The following is a 10389-nucleotide window of genomic DNA, read 5'->3' as shown; positions in this document are numbered from 1 at the left end:
AAGGTCAGTGTGGACATCACTACTCCACCAGAGAGAGCAAGTAGATTCATCCTTGGAGCAAACCATAGTGCTGCCTGGAACACTATGCTGGGAAGGCTCTGAATGAAGCCTGAGCTCTGGGAAGAGAGTTCTCTGGTCCATTAATATTGTTTGCCACAGGCAAGAAGGAGGCATAGAACAGGGTGAGGGGATATGATAAAATCTTTTCAGAAAGAAAATTTCAGAAAGCTGGCTCCTGTGATAAGAACAGATACGAGCACAGGGAATCAGGAAGCCTGGGTCTGTTCTCCAGTCTGTCACTAAATAATTCATAGTTTTGGAAGAAATCAGTAACAGGTTGGGATCACTATGTACTGGCTCTGTTGTGATCTGAGGTATGATAAGAAAGGCTGCTACAGGGTCTTTGGAAGTGGGGGTGAAATAAGGACCAGGCCTGAAGGTCCAGCCACAGGAAGTGTTTGGCCCAGTTTTGTCTCATCTTAATTAATGTGGTAATTGTACAGAAATTTATAAAAATAAGGTGAATTATATATTTTTCCACTGTGATATATTTAAAAGGGCAGTAAATAAGAGACCAAAAAAAAAAAAATTAACTAGATTCCAACATTTTGTATTTTCTTGGTATGAAGAGAATTTGATGTAAATGACTTTTTTAATAAGTAGTAGATTTACTTTTCTTTGCTTATGTTTAGGAAAATAAACAATAATCCATGAGAATGGAATATATTAAAATTTATGAACGAATAATTATTTAATAAAATTAATTGGTAATAATAATTTCATAATTATTATCATTATTATTACTGAATGACTAACCAGTGACAGTGACAGTCTTTTTTTTAATGTATTTTATTGATTTTTACAGAGAGGAAGGGAGAGGGATAGAGAGTTAGAAATATCAATGAGAGAGAAACATCAATCAGCTGCCTCTTGCACACTCCCTATTGGGTATGTGACCGCAACCAAGGTACATTCCCTTGACTGGAATCGAACCTGGGTCCCTTGAGTCCGTAGGCCGACACTCTATCCACTGAGCCAAACCAGTCAGGGAGACAGTGACAGTCTTTATGCCATCATCACTTGTAAGTAAACCTGAGACAAACTAGGGCCCTTTTGAAATTACATGCAAAAGTGAAAAAGGACTAGAAAGTAACATATAAAAATAATAAACTATTATTTGATTTAATGTTGCAAAGTTATTCTTATTCAATAAAATAAAATGAAAGAAATGTGGAAATGGGAAGAGAAGTTCTAGGGTTGTTTTCCAAGGCAGGGCACAGCAGTGTAAGACATACACTGCCCTGGTTCAACCTACTGAACAGAAGAGTGGGGTCTTAAACCAGCCTCCATGGGGCATTAAAACTTGGCTGAAGCAAATGACACTTCACTTTTATATTTTTTTCTTTTATTTAAAAAATTAAAAATTGTTTCTGTTTTTTTTAATTTTTTGTATTATTTTTTCATCATTCTATTTTTATTTTTTATTTTATCTTATTTTTCTTTTTTCCCCACCCTTTTCTTCCTCACTTCTCCCCTTTTCATCCTGTTTTCTCTTCTCTTGTCCCCACTTTAGTTTTTCTATTTTCTTTCTTTTCATCCCTTGTTAAAAATTGATCTTCTTTATCTGCTTTATAGATGTGTTATTATTATTGTAGTTTCTGTTGGCTTACTAATATATCTAATTTTCTCTCCCATGCTCCAAGTCCATGCACCCTTCTCTTTTCTCTTTCTTTGCTAGTCAATTTTTAAATGCTTTTGTTTTAACTCTCCTCACACTCTCTTCTTATCCTAATTGTTTAATTACTTTCAATCACTAGACTCAAGCTATCTGCTCTCTTCTCTACTCTCCCTTTCTAAAAATAGATGAATATATAAATAAATTAAAATTTTTTTGTTTTGTCTTTTTATTTATTGATTATTTTCTTTTTTTCTTTTCTTCTTTTCCACTCATGCTCTTTCTACCTCCTCTATACTGAACCATGCTCCTTCCCATATTCATTCAATTCCTTCACCTTACTTTCTGTATATAAGCTCTGCCTCTACAGCTTCTGACCCTCCCTTTTTCTGGGTGTTTTTTTACTTGCATTTATTGGTTTATTTGTTTGTTTTGTGGTGTTTTCTTCCCATATATATTTTCTTCTTTCTTCTTCTTTTTCTTTCCTCTCTTACATTTTTTTCCTTTTCTCGATATCATTTTTGTTCTCTTTTCTCTCTCCTTATTCTCTTTTCTCTGGTGGTCACTTTTATTGGGGTTATCAGTGTTGTGAGTACATTTGTGTTGTGTTCCCTTGTGTCATGTCTTGTTGAGTTGTATTTTGTGCTGTTCGGTCAGTGTGGTAGAGAGCGAGCCACATAACCAAGCACCCTCAGAGTACACTCCATCGACGAATGGGACAATAACACTCAAGACCCAAACATCCCAAGTAGAGTGCATGCCTAGAATAGCCATCCCAGAAGACGTGAGAGATCACACCACTGGGTACCACAAAACATCTACTATATAAGAGAAACTCAAAAAAATCTGGGTGACATAGAAGTTTGATCTAATACATGGAAACAATCACAAAGGAACACAAAAATGGGGAGACAAAGAAACAACCCCTGTGCAAAAAAGGAGGCATCACCAGAAAAGGAAATAAAATAAATGGAGGCAAGCAATTTGTCAGAGAAAGAATTAAGAGCAATGGTTATAAGGACGCTGAAAAGGATAGAAGAAAAATTCAAAAACAAGTGTAAGAATCAAGAGGAAATGAAGATGAATCAAGAGAAAATGAAGAATGACATAACTGCAATAAAGAACATAATGGAAAGTTTCAACAGTAGACTCAAAGAAGCTGAGGACTGCATCAGTGAGTTAGAAGACAAGGTAGAAAAAACACCCAAGCAGAGCAGCAACTGAAAAAAAAAAAAAAATTAAAAAGCAGGAGAAGAGCCTAAGGGAGCTTTGGGACAACACGAAACAAAACAACATCTGCATAATAGGGGTACCAGAAGTAGAGGAAGTTGAGCAAGGAACAGAAAACCTATCTGAAGAAACAATGACAGAAAACTTCCCTGATATTGGGAAGAAAAAAATCATACAAGTGCAAGAAGCACACAGAGTCCCAAACAAAATGAATCCAAAAAGACCAACACCAAGACATATCATGATTAAATTGGCAAACATCAACAACAAAGTAAGAATCTTAAAGGCTTCCAGAGAGAGAAAGAAAATTACCTACCAGGGATCTCCCATTAAACTATCAACTTATTTCTCCACAGAAACACATCAGACCACAAGGAAATGGAATAAAATATACAAAGTGATGCAAAGCAAGGGACTGAATCCAAAAATAAGAAGGTGAAATCAGGAGATTCACAGACAAGAAAAGGATAGGGGAGTTTATTACCACCAAGCTAGCAATGAAAGAAATGCTAAAGGGAATGCTGTAGAAAGAAGAAATAGAAAGGGAACAAGGAACACAGACATAAAGAACAAAGGATTCACACAGACTGAGAGTGAAGGGCTGGAAAAAATGTTTTCAGGCAAATGGAAATGAAAAAAAAGCTGGGGTAGCAATACTTATATCTGACAAAATAGATCTCAAAGTGAAGGCCATAACAAGAGATAAAGAGGGACACTTCATAATACTAAGGGAGCAATTCAATAAGAGGATATAACACTGGTAAGCATATATGCACCCAATACAGGAGCACCCAAATTCATAAAAAAACTTCTCCAAGATAACAAGAGAGAGATCGAAAGCAACACAATCATAGTAGGGGACTTTAATACCACATTGACACCACTGGATAAATTCTCTAAACAAAAAATCAGCAAAGAAACATCAATCCTAAATGACTCACTAGATCAGATGGAATTAATTGACATCTTCAGAACATTTCACCCCAAAGCTACAGACTATACATTCTTCTCAAGTGCACATGGGACATTTTTAAAGATAGACCACAAATTAGGACACAGGCAAAGTCTCTTCAAATTCAAGAAGATAGAAATCATATCAAGCATCTTCTCAGATCACAATGGCATAAGATTAGACATCAAATACAATAAAAACAATGAAAAAATAAAGCACTTGGAGGTTAAATAACATGCTATTAACCCAGTATATGCCATAAGTGTCTGTAGATACAAGTGGCAGACCTTCCACATACGCCCTGTGCATCTATAAAAAAAATTGTTTTCCTTAAGTGCTGGCCCTGACCAACTTTGAAATCATTTTTCGTGAGAATTTTCAGCTGGAAAATATTCAAGAACACCCAAATTGTGAGTAATATATTTATTTTTATAATATTCATTGCAAATTCATTTTTTAAATTAAATTAAAAATATCATGGCGTGTGAGGATGGTTTCCGTTTTGGATGCATGGCAGTTAACTGATCAAACAATGATTGGGTTACCAACGAGATCAAAGAAGAAATAAAAAGCATCCATCCTGGAAACAAATGACAATGAAAACATAACAATCCATAATCTATGGGACACAGTGAAGGCAGTCCTGATAGGGAAGTTCATAGCATTACAGGTCTACCTCAAAAAACAAGAAAAATGGTAGTGAATTATCTAACCCAACTTAAAGAATTAGAGCTAGAGCAACAAGAAAATCCTAGAGTAAGCAGAAGGAAGGATATAATAAAGATTAGAGCAGAAATAAACAACATCTAGAGCAAAAAAAAAACAACCCCACAATCAATAAAACCAAGAGCTGGTTCTTTGAAAGGATAAACATGATTGATGAACCTCTGGCCAGGCTCATCGAGAAGCAAAGAGAAAGGATCCAAATAAACAAAATCAGAAATGAAAGAGGTGAAGTAACAATTGATGCCACAAACATACAAAGGATTGTAAAAGAAATACTATGAACAACTCTACTCCAACAAACTGGACAACCTAGGATGAAATGGACATATTCCAAGAAAAATACAAGCTTCTAAAAGTCAATCAGGAAGAATAAAAAAAAAAGAAAAACTCAATACGTCGATAAATACTGATAAATTTGAGGCAGTAATCAAAAAACTTTCAGCAAACAAAAGCCCTGGACCAAACATTTAAAGAAGAACTAAAACTATCCTCTTCAGACTATTCCAAAAAATTAAAGAGGAAGGCACACTTCCAAGCTCTTTCTATGAAGCCAGCATTGCCCTAATCCCAAGAACAGATAAAGATACTACAAAGAAAGAAAATTACAGGCCAATATTCCTGATGAACATAGATGCTAAAATCCTCAACAAAATTCTAGAAAGTCGGATCCAGCATTACATTAGAAAGATCATACACCATGACCAAGTGGGATTTATTCCAGGGATACAAGGCTGGTACAATATCTGCAAATCAATAAATGTTGTACATCACATAAACAAAATGAGAGACTACTAATAAAAGTACATAATCATATCAATTGATGCAGAAAAGGCATTTGACAAAATCCAACACCCTTTCTTGATAAAAACTCTCAGCAAAGTGGGAATAGAGCGATCAAAGCTCAACATAATAAAAGCCTTATATGACAAACCTACAGCCAACATCATATTCAATGAGCAAAAGCTAAAACCATTTCCCTTAAGAACGGGAACAAGACAGGGATGCGCACTCTCAGCACTCCTATTTGACATAATATTGGAAGTGATAGCCACAGCGATCTGAGAAGAAGAAATAAAAGGCATCCAAATTGGAAAAGAAGAAGTAAAACTGTCATTATTTGCAGATGACATGCTATTGCACATAGAAAAATCCTAAAGATTCCATAAAAAAACTACTAGACTTAATAAATGAATTCAGCAATGTAGCAGGATACAAAATTAACACTGAGAAATCTATGGCTTTTTTTATACACCAACCAGAGGCCTGGTGCATGAATTCATGCACAGGTGGGGTCCCTTGGCCTGGCTGGTGATCAGGGCTGATTGGGGCTGTGGGAGGTTAAAAGGGGGGAGGGGCTACAGGAGGTTGGCTGGCGGGGGAGGGCATAGGCAGCGGGAGGTTGGCTGTCCAGGGTGAGGGGCTGTGCGAGGTGGCCCGTAGCCCCGATTGCAGTCATTAGGGCCAGCTGGCTGGGTGGAGAGACCGTGGAAGGTTGGCTGGCCTGGGGGAGGGACCATGGGAGGTTGGCCAGCTGCGGGAGGTTGGCTGTAAGAGCACTCCTGCATTGCGCATCTGCCCCCTGGTGCACGTCATAACTACCAGTCGACCGCTCATTTGATTGTTCAGTCTTTTAGTTGTCTGGCCACTTAAGCTTTTATATAAATAGATAATGAACTCACAGAAAGAGAGACGAAAAGAAAAATCCCAGAAAGGGGAAAAAAAGATGGCTGCCAACGGGAAGGCAGACTGCAAGACAGTGTGAGAGTAAAAGAATGAAAGAAGAGTGTGTGGACGTACCGAGAGTGTAAATTTGTGGGTGAGCGATAGCTATACTCCAGGGGACTGTTGGAGACTGCCGGATCAGGCTCCCCTAACCGGGCAGCCTCCACTGCTGCTGAAATCTCTCCCAGAGTGGCCGGCTCAGCTGCAGAGACCGCGCCATCTTGAGTGGCTGTTATAAGAAGCATATACATCCAGAGACCCTGCAACCATGGCACCCAGGGACCAGCTAAGAACCCAGGAACACCGGATCTCAAGCAGCGCGAATATGTGGACTCAGATGAGCCCTGCTCCTCCTCACGGAAAGGTCAGATTTCTCCTAGATAAAGGTGCGATTTGTAATTCAGGTTGGAGAGAGGAACACGTGAGGGGGAAGTCTGCGCCCCACAAAGTCTGCGGCCGTTGGGGCCAGAGTGACCCGAGAGTGTGGAAGGGGACCCGCAGGGCTGCTGGCAGAAGGGAACTCTAAAAAATCAGCCCATAGCTGGACTGGGTGCAAAAAGGCAGCCTCGGATTTTGCCAGTGTGCCGGCTGCTTAGTGCCAGGAGAGAGAGGCCGTGCGGAAGAGACGTTGGGAGAATTGCGCACAGAGCTGGATGGTAGAGTGTGGGGCACGGCTATAGGGTTAAGCCTCCGACTGACCTGTTGGCAAAGTCACAAACAAGTTCCAGCTTAGAGGGCACAGTCCTCTTAGCATAATTAGGCTTGACCTTATACTCCCTAGATAGCAAGAACAAGAACAAAAACAAGTGAAACTCACAAGAACAAAAACAAGTGAAACTCACAAGAACAGTGTAACTATGGTAACCACTACCTTGTTTACCTCTGACTATAAAATAAAGGCTCAGCTTGCCTCTGGATCTTTCTCTGTGGCCTCAGCCAGGCACAGGAAGATCCATGGAGACTAAAGAGAGCTATGCTGATCATCTGAATGCTGTCTCCATGTCCTTCATTCTTCACCAACTTTGTCCACACCTTTGGGAACCCCTGGCCCGCTGGGGTTGGACCCCGGCAGTGGAGATTGCGAGCTCCCACACTTACTCTGGCTCTTTTTTTCTCTCTCTCTCTTTAACTCCATGCTTTTGATTGTTAAACACAACACATAGGATTGCCCAATTGGGGGTCACTCACAGAGACTGCAGGGGAAAGTTGTTTTTGTGAAATTTGGGAATCAGAGCAGGGAGTAATGATCAAAGAACCAGCGCTGGGGCAGCTGATTCTCCCAAACCAGTATTAAGTGCGACAGGGAAAACAAAACCTAAATACTGGCTAGAGAGGACTTATAGCCCCACAGGTCAATCCAGAAACACTGCCACCCAGGGGCTGAACCACAAACTGACTCTTCTTTAAACACAAATAAAGGCAGTCTGGGAAACAAAGAAATACTGCCTGCTTTAAAATCAGGACTGTGGTTTACAACACAGAGGAGCAGTGTATCGCAGGGAAATTCAATACTCTCCTGAATACCTGACAGGACAAAGTCGTGCCAAACATAAGAATAGAGTAAGTGAATGACCTTCATTACTGCACATTTTTATTTTTTTCATCTTTTACTTAAGAAACTAATTTTTTTCTTTTTTCCTCACTTGATTTTACCTTTTTAATTATTACATTTTTATTTTTAATCAGGATTATTACTACTACTATTTTATCTTTTTTTTTAAAAGTGTCATTTTATTTTCTCTTTATTTTATTTTGGGATTAGTGTTCTACATTCTATTTTCATCTTTCCTTTAGCATCATTTTACTTTATCTCATCTTTACCTTTATGCCAACACTCTCTTCCTCACTTTTCCCCTTCTGTTGTCCTGTTTATCTTACCCTATTCCTGCTTTAGATTCTCCCTATTTCTTCTTTTTATCCCCTGTTAAAATTTTACCCTACTTATATATCTAATTTCCAATCCGCTGCTCTAAGTCCATACACACCTCTCTCTTCTCTTTCTTCACTATCCAAATTTTTTTTCTCTGTGTCATTTTGTTGTTGTTTGCTTGATTGCTGATTATATCGGGGTTCTTTATGCTTTTTTGTGAGATTGTTTTGCTTTTTCTTTTTGTTTTGTTGTTGTTGGGTGTTTTTTTTTGGGGGGGGGTTGCTTCTGTTTTCCCTTGCCTCGCTTAATATTAGTTGTTGTTCGTAGTTCGCATTCATCTCTAGGTATTTGTTGCTGGCATTTGTTGGGATTAGTGGCTGTTCTATTGGAGTTTTCTCCGCATGTAAATAGTTTCTTCCCCTCTTCTATTTCATTCTCTTTCTTTTCTCCTTACTTTTTTTCCCCTTTTCCCAACTTCATTTTTGCACTCCTTTTTTTTCTTTTTCTCTGTTTTCTTTTTCTTTTCTTTTTTTCTTTCTTTCTTTCTCTCTTTCTTTCTTTCTTTCTTTCTTTCTTTCTTCTTTCCCTAATTCTCTTTGATCTGGTGGTCACCTTTATTTGGGATTATTAGTATTGTGAATACATTTGTGTTCAGTGCCTTGTGCATTGTGCCTTGTTGTGTTGTATTTTGTGCCTTTAAATCAATGCAGGAGAGAGAGAACTACATAACCAGATACCCAGAGAAGAGATATCATGGGGAAACAAAGAAACACCCCGCATATGAAAAAAAAAACAGGTATCACCAGAAAAGGAAGTAAACTAAATGGAGGCAAGCAACCTGTCAGAGAAAGAATTCAGAGAAATGGTCATAAGGTGGATGAAAAGAATGGAAGACAAATTCAACAATATGTGTAAGAACCAAGAAGAAATGAAAAATGACATCACTGCTATAAAGAACTCAATAGAAAGCATCAACAGTAGACTAGAAGAAGCAGAGGACCGCATCAGTGAACTAGAAGACAAGGTAGAAAAAAATACCCAAGCAGAGCAGCATCTAGAAAAAAGAAATTAAAAAGCAGGAGGAGAGCCTAAGAGAACTTTGGGACAAAATTAAATGAAACAACATACCCATAATAGAGGTGCCAGAAGGAGAGGAAACTGAGAAAGGAATAGAAAACATGTTTGAAGCAATAATTGGGGGGGGGTTGCTTCTGTTTTCCCTTGCCTCGCTTAATATTAGTTGTTGTTCGTAGTTCGCATTCATCTCTAGGTATTTGTTGCTGGCATTTGTTGGGATTAGTGGCTGTTCTATTGGAGTTTTCTCCGCATGTAAATAGTTTCTTCCCCTCTTCTATTTCATTCTCTTTCTTTTCTCCTTACTTTTTTTCCCCTTTTCCCAACTTCATTTTTGCACTCCTTTTTTTTCTTTTTCTCTGTTTTCTTTTTCTTTTCTTTTTTTCTTTCTTTCTTTCTCTCTTTCTTTCTTTCTTTCTTTCTTTCTTTCTTCTTTCTTTCTTATCCCCTAATGTTCTTATCTCTGGTGGTCACCTTTATTTGGGGTTATTAGTATTCTGAATACATTTGTGTTCAGTACCTTGTGCGTTGTGCCTTGTTGTGTTGTATTTTGTGCCTTTAAATCAATGCAGGAGAGAGAGAACTACATAACCAGATACCCAGAGAAGAGATATCATGGGGAAACAAAGAAACACCCCGCATATGAAAAAAAAAACAGGTATCACCAGAAAAGGAAGTAAACTAAATGGAGGCAAGCAACCTGTCAGAGAAAGAATTCAGAGAAATGGTCATAAGGTGGATGAAAAGAATGGAAGACAAATTCAACAATATGTGTAAGAACCAAGAAGAAATGAAAAATGACATCACTGCTATAAAGAACTCAATAGAAAGCATCAACAGTAGACCAGAAGAAGCAGAGGACTGAATCAGTGATCTAGAAGACAAGGTAGAAAAAAAATACCCAAGCAGAGCAGCATCTAGAAAAAAAACTTTAAAAACAGGAGGAGAGCCTAAGGGAACTTTGGGACAACATGAAAAAAAAGCTGGGGCCCTGACTGGTTTGGCCCAGTGGATAGAGCGTCAGCCTGCAGACTGAAGGGTCCCAGGTTTGATTCCGGTCAAGGGCATGTACCTTGGTTGTGGGCACATCCCCAGTGGGAGGTGTGCAGGAGGCAGCTGATCGATGTTTCTCTCTCATTG

Source organism: Myotis brandtii, unplaced genomic scaffold (genome assembly GCF_000412655.1).
Source record: "Myotis brandtii unplaced genomic scaffold, ASM41265v1 scaffold179, whole genome shotgun sequence".
Lineage (NCBI taxonomy): Eukaryota > Metazoa > Chordata > Mammalia > Chiroptera > Vespertilionidae > Myotis > Myotis brandtii.
This window is presented reverse-complemented; position numbering follows the sequence as displayed.